Source organism: Triticum aestivum, chromosome 4A, assembly GCF_018294505.1.
Source record: "Triticum aestivum cultivar Chinese Spring chromosome 4A, IWGSC CS RefSeq v2.1, whole genome shotgun sequence".
NCBI classification, from domain to species: domain Eukaryota; kingdom Viridiplantae; phylum Streptophyta; class Magnoliopsida; order Poales; family Poaceae; genus Triticum; species Triticum aestivum.
This window is the reverse complement of record NC_057803.1, coordinates 659,247,078-659,264,419: the sequence shown is the minus strand read 5'-3', so window position 1 is coordinate 659,264,419 and position 17,342 is coordinate 659,247,078. Positions and strand designations below refer to the sequence as shown.

Here is a 17,342-nt window from a genome sequence, read left to right as displayed (position 1 = left end):
CAAGATAGTATATTTATATGTGAAACCTCCCTTCCTTCAATATTCTTTCATGAATTGTTCAAGTGACCAATACAATGTTTGCTAACCTTCAATAAATTTACCACCTCTACTTCTTATATGTGAAGGCATTACTCCCCATGGGAAAGGCATATGAAACATATATAATTTCAGATTTATGACATTCAAATCATTCAACCATTTACTCATAGGATATAAGTGAAGCACACGAGTAAATGACAAACTACTCCAAAAAGATATAAGTGAAGATCAATGAGTAGTTAAATAATTATGTAGCTATGTGAAGACTCTCTAACATTTAAGACTTTCAGATCTTGGTATTTTATTCAAACAGCAAGCAAAGCTAAAGAAAATAAAATGACGCTCTAGGCAAAACACATATCATCTGGTGAATAAAAATATAGCTCCAAGTAAAATTACCGATGGAAGTAGACGAAAGAGGGGATGCCTTCTGGGGCATCCCCAAGCTTAGGGTCTTGGTTATCCTTGAATATTATCTTGGGGGTGCCATGGGAATCCCCAAGCTTGGGCTCTTGCCACTCCTTATTCCATAGTCCATCGAATCTTTACCCAAAACTTGAAAACTTCACAACACAAAACTTAATAGAAAATCTCATGAGCTCCGTTAGTGAAAGAAAAGAAAACACCACTTCAAGGTACTGTAATGAACTCATTATTTATTTATATTGGTGTTAAACCTACTGCATTCCAAGTTCTCTATGGTTTATAAACTATTTTACTATCCATAGATTCATCAAAATAAGCAAGCAACACAATGAAAACAGAATCTGTCAAAAACAGAACAGTCTGTAGTACTCTGTATCAAACGTATACTTATGGAACTCCAAAAATTCTAAAATAAATTGTTGTACATGAGGAATTTGTCTAGTAATAATCTGCAAAAAGAATCAACTAAATATCGCTCTCCAGTAAAAAGTCGAAGCTAATCTCGTGAGCACTAAAGTTTCTGTTTTTTACAGCATGATCATAAAGACTTCACCCATGTCTTCCCAAAGGTTCTACTTGGCACAAACACTAATTAAAACATAAAACCACATCTAAACAGAATCTAGATGGATTATTTATTCCTAAACAGAACCAAAAAGCAAGAAACTAAAATAAAATTGGGTTGCCTCCCAACAAGCGCTATCGTTTAACGCCTCTAGCTAGGCATGATGATTTCAATGATGCTCACATAAAAGATAAGAATTGAAACATAAAGAGAGCATCATGAAGAATATGACTAGCACATTTAAGTCTAACCCACTTCCTATGCATAGGGTTTTGTGAGCAAACAATTTATGGGAACAAGAATCAACTTGCATAGGAAGGTAAAGCAAGCATAACTTCAAAACTTTAAGCACATAGAGAGGAAACTTGATATTATCGCAATATGTAGAAGCATACGATCCTCTCTCATGATAATTTTCAGTAGCATCATGAATGAATTCAACAATATAACCAGCACTTAAAGCATTCTTTTCATGATCTACAAGCATAAAAAATTTACTACTCTCCACATAAGCAAAATTCTTCTCATTCGGAATAGTGGAAGTATCACAAGAGACATGAATACTATAAATTGTTTCCACATTAAAAGAGTAATGTTCAGAAAAAGGGTAATCATAATCATGACAAGTTTTATAAATATAATCATCACTACTTTTTATAGCATAAGTTTCATCACAATAATCATCATAAGTAGCAACTCTGTTCTCATCATAATCGATTGAAACCTCTTCCAAGATAGTGGAATCATTGCTAAATAAAGTTATGACCTCTCCAAATCCACTTTCATAATCGTCAAAATAAGATTCAACCTCCTCCAAAATAGTGGGATCATTAATTCCTAAAGTTGACACTCTTCCAAACCCACTTTCATCACTATAATCATCATACGTAGAAGGCATGCTATCATTATTATAAATTTGCATATAAAAACTTGGGAGACTAAAAATATCATCTTCATTAAACGTAGCATCCCCAAGCTTGGGAAAAACATTAATTGCAGCAAATATATTCTCAAAAACATCATCTTCATCAAACATAGCATCCCCAAGCTTGGGCCTTTTCATATCATAAGCATAATCACTCTCATCATTAATAGTATGGATAGCACCAATGGTATAGCGATTATCATATTCTTCCAAGCAAGTGCCAAAAAGATTTTCAAGATCATAAGAAGTATTATTATCTTCCCAATCATAATCATCACAACAAACAATAGGCATAACAACATCATCATCAAGTGCATCATCTTCCACAATTATTTTTGATTCATTTTCATGAGGCACAACAATAATGGGAGCAACTTTATTTGGGAGAGATATCTTTTTACCTCTCTTCCTTTCTCTTTTCTTCTTCTTCACCACATCATGTGTGGGTTCAATCCTCTTTTTGGAGCTCCTTATTAAGGAGATTGGTTGAATAGAAGGCTCCTCCTCGTTACCTGATTCATCATAAGAAATAATAGGAGCATATTGGGAAGTCTCTTCCCTTTCGTTAGTATTCTCTTCATCCTCTATTTGTTTTCTTTTCTTTATGTAATTGGCAATATAAGGATTTTCAATGCAATTCCCACACAATACATATAAATTTCTTCTAGATCAAAGTGAAGAACTCTATCAAGGGCAAAGTCTAGAATATCCTTAGTTATACGTTTCATTTCTTCATAACCCAAGAGCAAACTCAGTTCATTATGATGTGCAAGGGAAATCAAGTCATCAAAATTTTTGGACACGATACGATCATGAAACAATTTAAATTGGGTACTGAAATGATCATGTTCATTGCAAAGTTCACAAGTATGGCTAAGAAAATTTAAATTTTCAGCACAAGCATCTAGCCTTTCTTGCAACCATTTAGTTTCTAAATGCATATGCCTCTTGCAATATATATCTTCCCTATTTGATGTGTACTTGCAAACCCAATGCACTCCTCAAAAATTGACATGCTTATAAGAGATATTTTCATCATGACTAGTGCAATCATCATTAGTACTATGGATATTCAAGGAGTTCATAGTAACAACATTGCAATCATCCTCATCATTCAAAGATTTAGTGCCAAACATTTTAATGCATTCTTCTTCTAACACTTTGGCACAATTTTCCTTTCCATCATACTCACGAAAGTTATTAAAAAGACGAAGCGTATGAGAGAAACTCAATTCCATTTTTTTGTATTTTTCTTTTATAAGCTAAACTAGTGCTAAAACAAGAAACAAAAAGATTCGATTGCAAGATCTAAAGATATACCTTCAGGCACTCACCTCCTCGGCAACGGCGCCAGAAAAGAGCTTGATGTCTACTACACAACCTTCTTCTTGTAGACGTTGTTGGGCCTCCAAGTGCAGAGGTTTGTAGGACAGTAGAAAATTTCCCTCAAATGGATGACCTAAGGTTTATCAATCCGTGGGAGGCGTAGGATGAAGATGGTCTCTCTCAAGCAACCCTGCAACCAAATAACAAAGAGTCTCTTGTGTCCCCAACACACCCAATACAATGGTAAATTGTATAGGTGCACTAGTTCGGCGAAGAGATGGTGATACAAGTGCAATATGGATGGTAGATATAGGTTTTTGTAATCTGAAAATATAAAAACAGCAAGGTAACAAGTGGTAAAAGTGAGCGTAAACGGTATTGCAATGCTTGGAAACAAGGCCTAGGGTTCATACTATCACTAGTGCAAGTTCTCTCAACAATAATAACATAATTGGATCATATAACTATCCCTCAACATGCAAGAAAGAGTCACTCCAAAGTCACTAATAGTGGAGAACAAGCGAAGAGATTATGGTAGGGTACGAAACCACCTCAAAGTTATTCTTTCCAATCAATCTGTTGGGCTATTCCTATAAGTGTCACAAACAGCCCTAGAATTCGTACTAGAATAACACCTTAAGACACAAATCAACCAAAACCCTAATGTCACCTAGATACTCCAATGTCACCTCAAGTATCCGTGGTTATGATTATACGATATGCATCACACAATCTCGGATCCATCTATTCAACCAAAACATAGAACCTCAAAGAGTGCCCCAAAGTTTCTACCGGAGAATCAAGACGAAAACGTGTGCCAACCCCTATGCATAGGTTCATGGGGGGAACCCGCAAGTTGATCACCAAAACATACATCAAGTGAATCAATAGAATACCCCATTGTCACCACGGGTATCCCACGCAAGACATACATCAAGTGTTCTCAAATCCTTAAAGATTCAATCCGATAAGATAACTTCAAAGGGAAAAATCAATCCATTACAAGAGAGTAGAGGAGGGAGAAACATATAAGATCCAACTATAATAGCAAAGCTCGCGATACATCAAGATCGTGCCAAATAAGGAACACGAGAGAGAGAGAGAGAGAGAGATCACACGTAGCTACTGGTACATACCCTTAGCCCCGAGGGTGAACTACTCCCTCCTCGTGATGGAGAGCGTCGGGATGATGAAGATGGCCACCGGTGAGGGATACCCCCTCCGGCAGGGTGCCGGAACAGGGTCCGGATTGGTTTTTGGTGGCTACAGAGGCTTGCAGCGGCGGAACTCCCGATCTATTCTATTCCCCGATCGTTTTAGGGTATATATATATATATATATATATATATATATATATATATATATATATATATATATATATATATATATATATATATATATAGGGAAAATAGATACTACCACCTAGTGGTAGTTACCACCACCCTTACTGCCGTCGGATGCCATCCATGTGTGGAAGCTGATTAACGGGTCACGGTTTTGGAAGTAGCTAGATTTTCTCAACCCGATTAAATATCCAGCCGCACCCTCCCGATTTATATGGCTAGTTTTATCATAGTATATAACTACCTCGAGTCAAAGCAAATGAGGCTAGCCTTTAAAATATATCCGTCGGCTTCGCGGCCGCCGCTGGCGTCATGTTTCACGGGAGGTAAGCATGTGGAGTTATTACGGTGATCCATCCCAAAACACAGATGTTAATCTTTGCTCCATCTTTTTTTTGTGGGGTAATCTTTGCTCCATCTTGCTCTACTTCTCTAGATTTAGCATATGTACGTGTGACCTATGGATGCCAAGACCGGTGCTCATGCTTCAGATCAGGACTACACAATCAGAAAAAAGAGAGGCCCATCTGCAACGGATTTTTTGTCTTTCGTGATCCATATGCTTGGAAAATGTGAATAATTCATCTTTTATCTATTAATTCCAGGTTGGGGACAAGATATATACACATGCACGGCCTTCATGCGAGTTTTATCTCTGAAGTGAGACAGACGGCATCATGTGTACATACACCGGCCCTATCATCGACGACAACATGGCGTTGATATCCGTGGCCGGGCGCATTCTTGCTTTCCGGGACATCACTCGTCTACTGTTGTTGCCGGGCTACCAAATGCTAATACTAATTCTTTTATATTTTGTTGGATACTTTTCAACATTTCAAAGTACGTCGCCATCGGATCTGTGGCCGTGGCGACGCCGACGACATCCACCAACTATGTTGGCTCCGCACTTGCACCACGTACTGTTCAGTACTGCTCCGGCACTTCTGACATACCTGATGATGGTGAGAAGTGGAGACACATGGTAGAGGGACGTGATTGCTCCAGCATGGCGACGGCGGCTGCACCAACGTATACGTCCGATCACAGATTAAGAGTTGCTAAACAAAGTTCAGGGATGATAAGATGGGCACATGACCGGAGGGAAACAACAGAATAAATTGTATATGATCATTCGATGTCACGTAGAGGTCGATGGAATCATGGATGAACTACTTACATTATCTGTGTAGTACATCAATGTGTATGTGTTGGCTCCGTATCTTTAATTTGTTGTAGCAAGAGATAATACTACATACTATATTTCTTGTAGCAAGAGATAATACTACATACTTTTTTTCGCGAGATAATACTACATACTACCTTTTAATTATTATACTCCATACTACTTTTCTTACATATAGTCTCTTTTTGTAATCTACATACTCCCTTTCTCTAATATACATACTATATGCGTGCATGTGAGAGTGCCTCGGAAATTTCACAGAATGCACACTAACATACTACTATTACGTATACATACGCTCTCTTTTTAATTCCATTGATATACTCGATCCTTGTCTTAATACTGTAAACCTCAATTAAACATCATACTCTATACTCCAATTTAAGAGCGTACATACTCTATACATCATGCCTCCAACAACTGTAAGGCATACATCATACTTTTCATAATCTATATGACTATGGAGTATATATATTCTACTTTTTCTGAAGTATATAGTATGTATAACATAGCTCGACGAATATACTGTATATAGAGTATATATGGAGTATATATATTCTACTTTTTCTGAAGTATATAGTATGTACCTATAATATAGCTGGACAAGTATACTATATATAGTGTATGGAGTATGTATATTGAGACTATCCAGCGGGGGTAGAATATGTATGGAACAGATATACCATAGAGGAACAAGAGGATGTTTCGAATATTAGTTGGTGCAATACGTAAGTCACGCTAACTAACCCTTATCCGGTGTTTAAAAAAGCAGCTAGCACTTATCCACGCAGTGATATGCGGTGCATGCGGTCGGGCTACTAGCGTGTTGTTCAACTAACTACTGAGAGTGAAATGTTAATGGATCACTATTCATCCACTAACCCGTTTGCACATCGGTGTAGAAGGACACGTGGCACACAGATAATTAGGAGGTAACTACCACTGCTTGTAGATAAGATTTGTCCTATATATATATATATATATATATATATATATATATATGCGGAAGAAATAGGTCAGTGGAGCCACGAGGGGCCCACGAGGGTGGAGGGCGCGCCCTAGGGGGTGGGCACGCCCCCTACCTCGTGGCTCCCTCGTTTCTTTCCTGACGTGCACTCCAAGTCTATCAGGTAGCTTTCCTTCCAAAAATAACTTCTCCAGAAGGTTTCATTCCGTTTCGACTCCGTTTGATATTCGTTTTCTTTGAAACACTGAAACAATGGAAATAACAAGAACTGGCACTGGGCTCTGGGTCAATAGGTTAGTCCCAAAAATAATATAAAAGTGCATAGTAAAGCCCATAAAACATCCAAGATGGATAATATAATAGCATGAATACTTCATAAATTATAGATACGTTGGAGACGTATCATTCTTCTCTGAATTATTATATGCATGATTTGATATCTTTGCAAGTCTCTTTGAATTATCGATTTAGTTTGGTATACTAGGTTGATCTTTCTTGCAATGGGAGAAGTGCTTAGCTTTGGGTTCAATCTTGCGGTGTCCTTTCCCAGTGACAGTAGGGGCAGCAAAGCACGTATTGTATTGTTTCCATCGAGGATAAAAAGATGGGGTTTATATCATATTACTTGAGTTTATCCCTCTTCATCATGTCATCTCGCTTAATGCGTTACTCCGTTCTTATGAACTTAATACTCTAGATGCATGCTGGATAGCGGTCGATGTGTGGAGTAATAGTAGTAGATGCAGAATCGTTTCGGTCGACTTTACACGGACGTGATGCATATATTCATGATCATTGCCTTTAACTTCTTTTTGTTTGCACTCTTTTGCAGTGTCCCTCCTCCATCTGTGGTGCCTCCATGTGCTACTTCAAATTGGTTAGCAATAACAAAAGTAATTCCCACTGAAACCAAAGCAGTGTTAGGGTCAACCGGTTCAGTGGCCGCCACCGGGCCTATGTTTGAAACTGAATCGCCGGCTACCCTTTTCCCTAATATGAGGGGGTCTTCCTTCTGTATCTCGCTTTTCTGGCCAGTTAGAAATTCTTTCCCTTCTAAGGCTGCTAAAGCATTGTAATGCCAATTTATGTTTATATCATATTCTTTTTTTTGCGGGGATTTCTATCATATGCTGTAATCACTCCCTCTCCCAGAATATGGGTTTGAGCGCCCATCACATTCTTCTCTTTTGTGCCATTTTCTATGTCATCACTTCCCATATCTCTGCATTTGCATGTCCTCGTGCACCAAAAAGGTTGCCTCTCTTTTCCCTTCCGCTGCCGCGTATTCCATATACCATCAGTCCCATCTCCTCGACCAGCTTGTGAGAGACGTGATTCAAGATCATGGTTCAGCCGAATCTATGGTCTATGATGTACGATTTAACATCCTACTACATGTGGATCTGTGACATGCATGCCAACTGTATTTTTTAATCAACCATGCATGGATCCTCATGAATAGACATGCATGTCAACTGCATTTTTTAATCAACCATGCACGGATCCTCATGAACAGTCTAGAAATCAATGGTGTCGAGCATAGGTTCGGTTGAACCATGGTTTAGTAAAACATTTTCGACCCATTCTATTGCCCTCCAGTTAGTTTTTTTTTTGAGGTAACAAAAGGCCCAACAAAATCTAAAGCAGACTGGATGGCGGTGGGCCGGAGCCATGGGGAGTCTCGTAGCCGAAGTAAAAGTCGGTTTGCTCACCCTTTTTCCCTGGAGATAAAAACCCCCGACTCCGTGCTTGTTTCTCTCTCGCAGCCGATTGCTCGATCTCCCGCAAATCCGCGCGATCGACATGGAAGCCCGAACGGATCACCAACAACCGTCCGGCGATCCTTCGCCGGGGCAACCTCGCTGGGTGTTGCTCCAGGGCAACATGATCTGCCAGGATCCCGCCGCCAGAGCAACAACACCCATCGCCAGCGACGATCTCGACGCCGAGACCGTGGCGGATGCTCTGACCTCCGGAGGCCGTAACGTCCGCGTCTCTCTCCACCTCACGGCGCCACCGGCGGTGTCACGCCTGCGCGTCGACATCCCCGGCCTGCCGGAGGGCACCCAGCTCCTCGCGCAGATCATCGCGGCCCACGCGGACTCGGTCCTTATAGAGATCGAGACCAGCAGACCCGGCAGGTTTGATACTCACAAACGCGACTCATTGGACTACTTCGTCTATAATGCCGGCGACGCCGCCGCCGACCCTTCCCGCCCGCCGTCGCTGTCGCTGCTGCCCCCTTACCACAAGGGGTCACCCAGGTGGAAGCGACTTATGCCTGCAGAAACCACTGCCCTCCTGCGCCGCGGCGACGAGGACCTGCTCGTGGCGCGGCTGACCCTCGATGGCACGGAAGGAGAGGCGCCGCTCGAGGCCGAGCTCTGCCTGCTCAGATCCGGCGAGTGGGAGTGGGAGCCCAAGCGTCTTCCGGTCCTCCACGGCGACGGCAAGCGGAAGGAGGTGTCCTTCTGGGAGACCGACGCGGTCATCCCCGTCGGCGACCGGTTCTTGTACTGGGTGGACTACTACCGCGGCATCATCTTCTCGGACGCGTGGGAGGAGACGCCCCAGCTGCGATACGTGTCTCTTCCCGTGGAGCCCTTGGAAGGCCAACCGCGCGACCACGACAGCGGCTCGAGCTACCGCGGCGTGTGCGCAACGAACGGCGGTGGAGCAGTGAGTTTCGTGGAAGTCTTTCCCCGCTGCTGCTGCGGCTGCCCGGGCGCCACCTTCTGCTCGCGCTCCCGCTACGCCTTCAACATAACCACGTGGACGCTGAGGATGGATGACGACATGGTGAGGTGGGACAAGGTCAGCGTGGTCGACTCCGACGAGCTCTGGTCGCTCCCCGGCTACAGCGGCGTCGTGCCACGCATCACACCAGAGTACCCCATTGTCAGCCTGGACGACCCCGATATCCTCTGTTTCATGGTGCGCAAGCTCCCATACCATATGGAGGACGTTGACGGCGACCATGCGATACGGATGATCGAGGTGGACACGAATCGCATGGAGCTGCGGTCCATCGTCTGTTACGATGAGCACGACAACGATTTTTGCTCTCCTCCCGAGTTCATTCCCTGCGTGATCTCCCGGTACTTCGACGCCTCCTCTCGCAGCTGGCGTCCTCCGGCAAAGCTCCATGACCATGAGCAAGCACCGACGACGGTGGCAGCAACAGTTAAACTCGATTCATCGGATAACAAGGCAGCCATGGCTTCTCCTGGAGAGATGTTGGCGACACTCCGGGAGATAGGTGACCTGGAGCGTGATGACATGCTGAGAACGTATAGCGTTCTTGTGTGTGATGGGAGCCAGTTCAAGTTTTTTTTTTTGCGAAGGGAGCCAGTTCAAGTTCAGGTCACTTTTGGCGCTTCCCAACGACATGAGGAAGGATTACTGCCTGCTGCTCATGCAAAATCGTCTATAATTGATTTGCTTCAGTAAAGCTACGTACTGATCATGATATGATTGCCATGTGATTACTGCCCATGGAGTGTTTGCGTTTTTGTCCAAGAGAAGGTTCAGTAAAGAAAAAAGAAAAAAAGAAACGGGATTGCTATTTTACATGTAGATGCAATTTACTTACCTCATATCTAAATATCTAACCATTGGATTCAATCACGAGGATTCATGTTTTCTCTTTAACACGTGTGAGCGCAAACCAGGTCAAGCGAGAGGCGCATTGGCCCACTATGTTCACCGTTTAGTTTGTATGTCCCTTTTTTTATTTCTTTGACTTGTCTCATTTTTCTGTTATCTCGTAACTGGGCCCATTTTTCTGTTATATATCCCAGTTGCAAGTTCATCCTTGACTCACAATATTGGGCATTTAGTGGTTTTTGTCCTGTTGCAAGCTCATCCTGGACTCGCAACTGGGCCGGTGGTTTGTTTTATCCCAGTTGCAAATCGACCCATGACTCATAGCTGAGCTCTTAGTTTAGTAGTTGTCCTAGTTGCAAGTCACCATCGACTCCTAACTAGGCTCGTAGTCGTCCGACTTTCAAGCCCATCATTGGCTCACAATAGAGTTTGTGCTTTATTTTCATCCCAGTTCTTGGTCCACCCTTGACTCGGAACTGGTCCCATAGTTTGTTTCACCCCAGTTTCATAGTCCTCCCTTTTGTTTAAGGTCTTTGGTTGACCCAGTTGCAAGTCTACCATGAACTCGCAAGTGGCTTTATACCTGTAGTTGCCCCAGTTGCAAGTTCACCTTTGACTCACAACTGGGGCTTTCTTGTAGTTGTGGTAGTCCTATTTGCAAGACAACCATCGACTTGCAACTGATTTTTTTTTACTTTGTAGTTGTCCCAGTTGTAAGTCAATTCTTTACTCGCCTTGCAACTCGAGGCTTTGTAGTTGTACGTGCCGCAGTTGTAAGTCCACCGTCGACTCTCAACTTGAGGCTTTGTAGTTGTAGGTGCCCTAGTTGCAAGTCCACTGTTGACAGACAACTCGGGGTTTGTAATTGTAGTTTCCATAGTTGCATGTCCATCCCTCGACTCGCAACTGTTTTTTTTATAGTTGCAGTTGTCCCAGTTGCAAGTCCACCATCGACTCGCAAACTAGGTTTTGTACCTGTAGTTGCCATAGTTGCAAGTCCACCTTCAACTCGCAATGGGAGTTTTTTTTAGATGTTGTTGACCTAGTTGCAAGTCCACCCTTGACTAGGAACTGGGGCGTTTTTGTAGTCGTAGTTTCGCAGTTGCAACTCCACCCTGAACTCCCAATTGAGCTTTCTGTACTTGTAGTTGCCCCAGTGGCAAGTCCACACTCGACTCGTAACTAAGGTCTTTATACTTGTAGGTGCCCCAGTTGCAAGTCCAACCTCGACTCGCAACTAAGGTCTTTGTACTTGTATGGTCCAACCCACTTTTTGTAGTAGTTGCAAGTTCAACCCAAACACACAACTCACTGACCTAGTTGCATGTCCACCCTCAAGCAAGTTGCTCCCCATTCCTTTCTAGTTGCATGTCCAAACTAACTTGCAACTCGCCCGACCCAATTGCATGTCCAACCCCAACAAGCAACTTGCCCCCAACCCCTATCTAGTTGCATGTCCAAGCCCACCACACAACCTACCTGACCCAGTTGCATGTCGAACCCGACCATGCAACTCATGCCCAACATAGTTGCATGTCCACTCTCGCCACGCAACTCGTTCCCCAACCCAGTTCCCCTATCTAGTTGTATTTTTTCCTCAAATACATATCAATTTTATAATACACATTATATATTTTTCTGTTTACAAGAGAAACATTTTATAATACACGTTGAATATTTTTTAAATACATGATGAATACTTTTTCAAATATAGGCCCAAGCATTTTTTAGAATAGATGGTAAACATTTTTTACAAACTCCAGCTAAACATTTTTTAAATGGTATCTTTTAAGAAAAATACACGGACACTTTTTTACATTGGATAAGCATTTTCTAGAAAAAAATTTGAAATGCGTGAAGTTTGTTTAAAAAATTGTTACGAACACTTCTTTGAATGTTACAAGCCTTTTTTTTCATTGTATAATACATTCTTTTTAAACATCACAAACATTCTTTTGAAATGCGTAATTTTTATTCAAACGTCAAATTTTTAAAATGGTATCAAAAATAGTTTTATTTAAAATTTATGATTAAAATAAAAATAAACTAATGTATTCATGTTTTTCATAAAATGTTTGTTATAGTCAAAAGTGTCCACACTTCAAAACTGTTCCGGGGTTTTTGAAAATTGTTCACATCTTCGAAATTTGTTTGTGAAGAAAATGTTCAGAACACCAGAATTTGTTCAAAATGATCAGAATTACAAAGTTTATTCACATTTTAAAAAGACTTTTCAAAATTTCAAAATTGTTTGTGTTTTCAAAAATATTCGATATTTCAAAACAAAATTACAATTTGCAAAAAACAAATCGAAAATATCAAGAATGTCATCTAATGTCGTGCTGTACTATGTTGCTATTAAGGTTTCCCGCGTCCTAATAATCAACAGTAGCTAGTGGTTGTACTGGTAGGAGGTGGATCTTTTTTAGGCCAGGTAGGAGCTGGTGTTCCCTACTGTTTGGTCGTGAGTTCGATTCATAGGACGTGCCGAGCGTTGCCGGTCCAAAAAGAAACAAACAAATAATAGAACGACATGGTGGGCTGGACATGCGCCAGTTCAAAAATAATAACAGATCGTCATGGTGGGCTAGGCATGCGCTGATTTCTGCTGATGTCATAATTTGGATGTGAGATATTATTTCACATCTAGACGAGATATAGACACCCCCAAAAATAAAAGATCAAAGAAACAAAAAGAAAATCTAAAGGAAACTAGATACAAAAACAATGAATAAGGAAAAAAACCAGAAGAAATAGACAGGAAACCAAAACAAATATAAGCCGAAAAAACAGGAAAAGAAAAACCATGGAACCAACCCGGCCGCACCAAAAACAAGGCTGAAAAAAAGTCCACCTCACCCCCTGTTATTGGGCCGGCCTTGCGGGTGGCGGAGTCAATTAACGGCATTTTGTTGGTCTTCTTTTACAGAAATAATAACTTTCCTTTCCGTCTCTTATCTCTACTCCTAATTGACGAGTCCGTAGGTCGGTCGTTCGTTCGTTACCCACCCATCGAAGGAAATCCCTCTCCCACCGACCAGAAAATCATCCCTCCGATTTTCATTAATAAAACACACCTTCCATTTGCGCACCTCCTTTGTTTTCCACGCTAAAAGAAAAGCAAAAGAAAAACGGGAGGCACCTTCGCTCGTGCACAAGGATAGGAAGGTAGTGATCTCTTTCCTGTTTGCGTTTAGTTTTTTTCCTATTTCCCAGTATAGGCTGCAATCTGCCCCTAGATCCCTTTCTTAGCGATATTTTCCAACTCTGCCGCTCCTGGTCTACCGCACCATCGTCCCCGCTAGCCTCCCCATCTAGGCCATCGTCCCTGATCCTCTCCGGCCGCCATGAAATTGAGGTAGTTGTCATCGACCTTGTTGGGAACATCGTGTCCCCACTCGATGTACAGGCGGAGTCCGGCATGAGAGAGATAGCGGCATCCTTGCCAAGTCCGGCGAAGTTCACGATCTCCATGTCCTGGCCGAGTCGGACACCGCCTCCTTCCATCTTGATCGTGGCCGAAGACAGCAGTGTCGTCCCCCTGCCTGGCATGCCTATGGTTCGTGAATCTAAGGCGTGTGCGCCCCGCTCAGCCTCGTGCATGTGACCGCCATTGTTGATGGGTCCAGCGTCATGCGTGAGCAAGGTTATATTGCAGGGCGAGGACGGTGTCCGGGAGGACGGTGGGAAGTTCATGGCTTGCGTTGGGGGAGATCGTCGTGTTGTTCTGTATGTGCCAGGCTATGGCATGGAGTGAAGTGGAACAATTCGTCACAATGTGTTTCAACTTTGAAGTGGCTAGGATACCCGGAAGACCCCACATGGACGGTGGATGAGCTCCGCCACCTCACTGCCGTCAGAGCCCCTTCTTCCACCAATCGCACAGCCACACCGTCGGTCTCCTTTGCCCTGTGGTTGATTTGGTACTAATCTTTCTGCACTAACTACGGTTCACTTGGTTGTGTCAAGGCAGATACTGATAGTTTGGACGATGTGTAGGTCAGTACGAGGTTGCACAGGAAGGCATTTGCCACAGTGTCTCTCGCGGAGATCTCAGGTTCAAGCCCATCCGAACTGCAAAATTTTCGTAAGATAATCGTCATTTGTGTTCCTGCTTGCTAGCTTTTTTATGGATACATTTGAGAGTTGTCTCAGTCATAGGAAATTACTGCTTTTGATGTTGAACAATGTATATTAATTTTACAGTGAAGGTCGATGGAAATGATTTTACTCGTGACGACGCTTTTCCTCCCGTCTGATTTACCATCAGTACCGGATGTCGTCCCTACTACACAACAAACTGGGCAAGGCATGTTTGGTAATTGTCGTGCTTTATTTTGATGCTCATGTTATGATTACTTGAGGACACAAATGCATACCGCAGAGCAGTCTCATGTGTTCGACCTCCGAGTACTATGGATTATCAGGTTCTTTTAGTTTGTTTCCACATCAGTTGTGTGCAAGGAGTCTTCTTTTTTCTCTTGTACATGAATCTATTTGCTTTTCTCCAATGGTACAATTTCTCAAGTTCAACAAGAGTGTGGTTAGTGCCTTTTATCCATTCTATCAAAAAATGGATCGGGCTCTACTATCGAAAGCGATAACAGAACAAAACAAGAAAAATCAACGAGGTTAATTCCTTTTTCTGCTAAGTTCTACCATTGAACTCAAATTCGTATTTAATGGAAAGAAGGTCAAACTTTTGTCCGTACTGATTTTTGTATGGTTCGCAGGAGAGAGGGAGAAGTTGGCCAGCATGGGGTCATGAGTGGTACAAACAGGAAGATGCATGCCCATAGTTCGTCAGTTTACCTTGGATTTTTCAGTTTTTTCTCATCTCATAATTACTATCTTTTATTTATGTGTTACTGCAGTTAAGCTTCTTTATGTTTTCTTCCTTCCCACTTTAGGCCTCTTGTGCACCTTTATTTTGTTTTGGTGTTTATTAGGTGCCAATGTCTTAGGACAATACTTTGATACATGGATTTATTCCGGCATTCTAATTTTGAAACCTTTGTGCCACTGTGTTCATTGCTTCACCTTAATGGATGTAATATAAACTCTTACTGAAAAACTGGTGTGATGATGGAGGAATGGACGTCAATTTAAAGCTGCGTATTATTCAGCTTGATTCATTGGTCAGGATTTTTGAATATATGGCTTGTAATTCCAGTGACCAAGAACTTAATTCATATTCTAAAAATTGAAGGGGAGGTAGGGGAATATTGCCAATCATGTCCAGAAATAATGCTCATTTTTTTATTCCAGTCGATGTATTTCTTGTGTGTCTCATTGATTGAGTATTTGCGTTGGAACTAAGTATATTAGTGTCTTGGAATTTGCTCTATGCTTTATTCACTTGTCATTGCTATGTACAAGGCATACATTTATATTTGGCTTACAGATTCTTTGTACATATCGTCGCACTTCGTGTTTTATACTGACTGTGGTACCTCTTGAAATGGGCGCTGAGATGGCCATCGACATTTGCACATCGCCATACCTGAGGCATGAGGACGTCGCCGCCCGGTTCATCATTGCTGATGGGATCGGCACAAGGCGAGTCAAATCAATCTTGTACGTCATGGCAGATGCCCCAAACTTTTTTGATATCCATTGACAATGATTCCTCACATATAAATCACGCAACATCCATGGACGACCTTCAGGTGAAGAATCTATTGTTTGCTCCAGTGGCAGGGATGTTGGTGGCACGAAGTTGTTTAGTAACAGGACGTTCTAAACTAGAGATTTGAGTTGAAGCACACGAGGAGTTCCTATCATCGATGCTAGCCGTAAAGTTGAATGCATATGTTGGTGAGCTCTGTAATCCAAACACCCATAATATAGCAGATGCTATTTTTTAATGTTAGCAGGTAAGTTGTTTTTCACATTTTATAAAGTAGCTTGTGACATACCTAAAAACTAAGAGTCATGTAGGCACATGGGGAACTCCTTTTTGGGCATTTTCTGCTCAATTATAGAGTTTTATGGCAGTATCATAATTTTTCATATCTGAGTAAAGTGCATGTTATTTTAGATTTATAGTAAAGTGCATGTCAGTACCAACAAAAGGAAATTTTCAAGAAAATTGTTCTTTCCTGATGGTAATCATTTTCATACAAACTACTATGGTTTGCTTGTCCTTTTGGAGTTGCGTCGTGTTCATCCGAGAACCTGTAACGAATGTTGTTGAATTCCTACTATTTTTCTATGATTTTGAAGCTTTAAATATTGAATTCCTTTAGGTTAATAGTATGCCTGAGATGAAACTTTTGGCGGAGATACAGTTTTGATATACAACTTTACTTGCTTCTTAATCCATGTGGTAATGTCATTAGCATACATGATATTTTACGCACCATACACTGTTCTCTCACAAAAATTGGTTAGTTTCTAAATTCTAGCCTTTGCTTGATTCAGGTTTCACAATTACATGATGATGAGGATGGAGCTGTCCTTCCAACAATTGTCTCGATAACTGATAGGTAGTAACACTTCAAGCACGAAATCAGCATTGCAACGCGCCTGAATTATGTATGGCATCCGCCCATGTCCATAATTGGAACCTTTGATAATTAGAAGATGCCTGGTACAATATTTGTCCATGTGTTGTACTTAATTTGTACTACAACGCAAGTCACCATAAGTTAATGTGTGCAGTACAATAAAATGGAAGAACGGTTATGTCCGGCATTCAAATACAATCCATCAACAAGCGTCCATGGCGACATATTGGAAGGGGCCAAAATCTCACCATCTTTTAAATATGTATATGCAATCAGAAAAGAATATTTAAAAGGCCCGTAGCAACGCACGGGCTTTCTACTAGTTCTTATATATGTCTCAAATGTAAGAAAAAGTTGGTTCTACCATCTCACGATAACAGAACAACAAAGTAGAGCATACAGACTGGCCGAAACAGCTAAAAAGCATGGTGTTCAGAAGATTCTAGGAAC

The 17,342-nt window shown here is 41.6% G+C and overlaps 1 long non-coding RNA gene across 1 annotated transcript; it reads left to right on the top strand.

Annotated features, from left to right (window-relative positions):
- Window positions 1-13,611: 13,611 nt before the first annotated feature.
- LOC123082938 (uncharacterized) lies at window positions 13,612-17,071 on the top strand. The gene is made up of 6 exons (XR_006439159.1): window positions 13,612-14,306; window positions 14,383-14,470; window positions 14,590-15,014; window positions 15,117-15,960; window positions 16,053-16,200; window positions 16,807-17,071. It is a non-coding gene; the product is annotated as an uncharacterized lncRNA (long non-coding RNA).
- The last annotated feature ends 271 nt before the right edge of the window (window positions 17,072-17,342 follow it).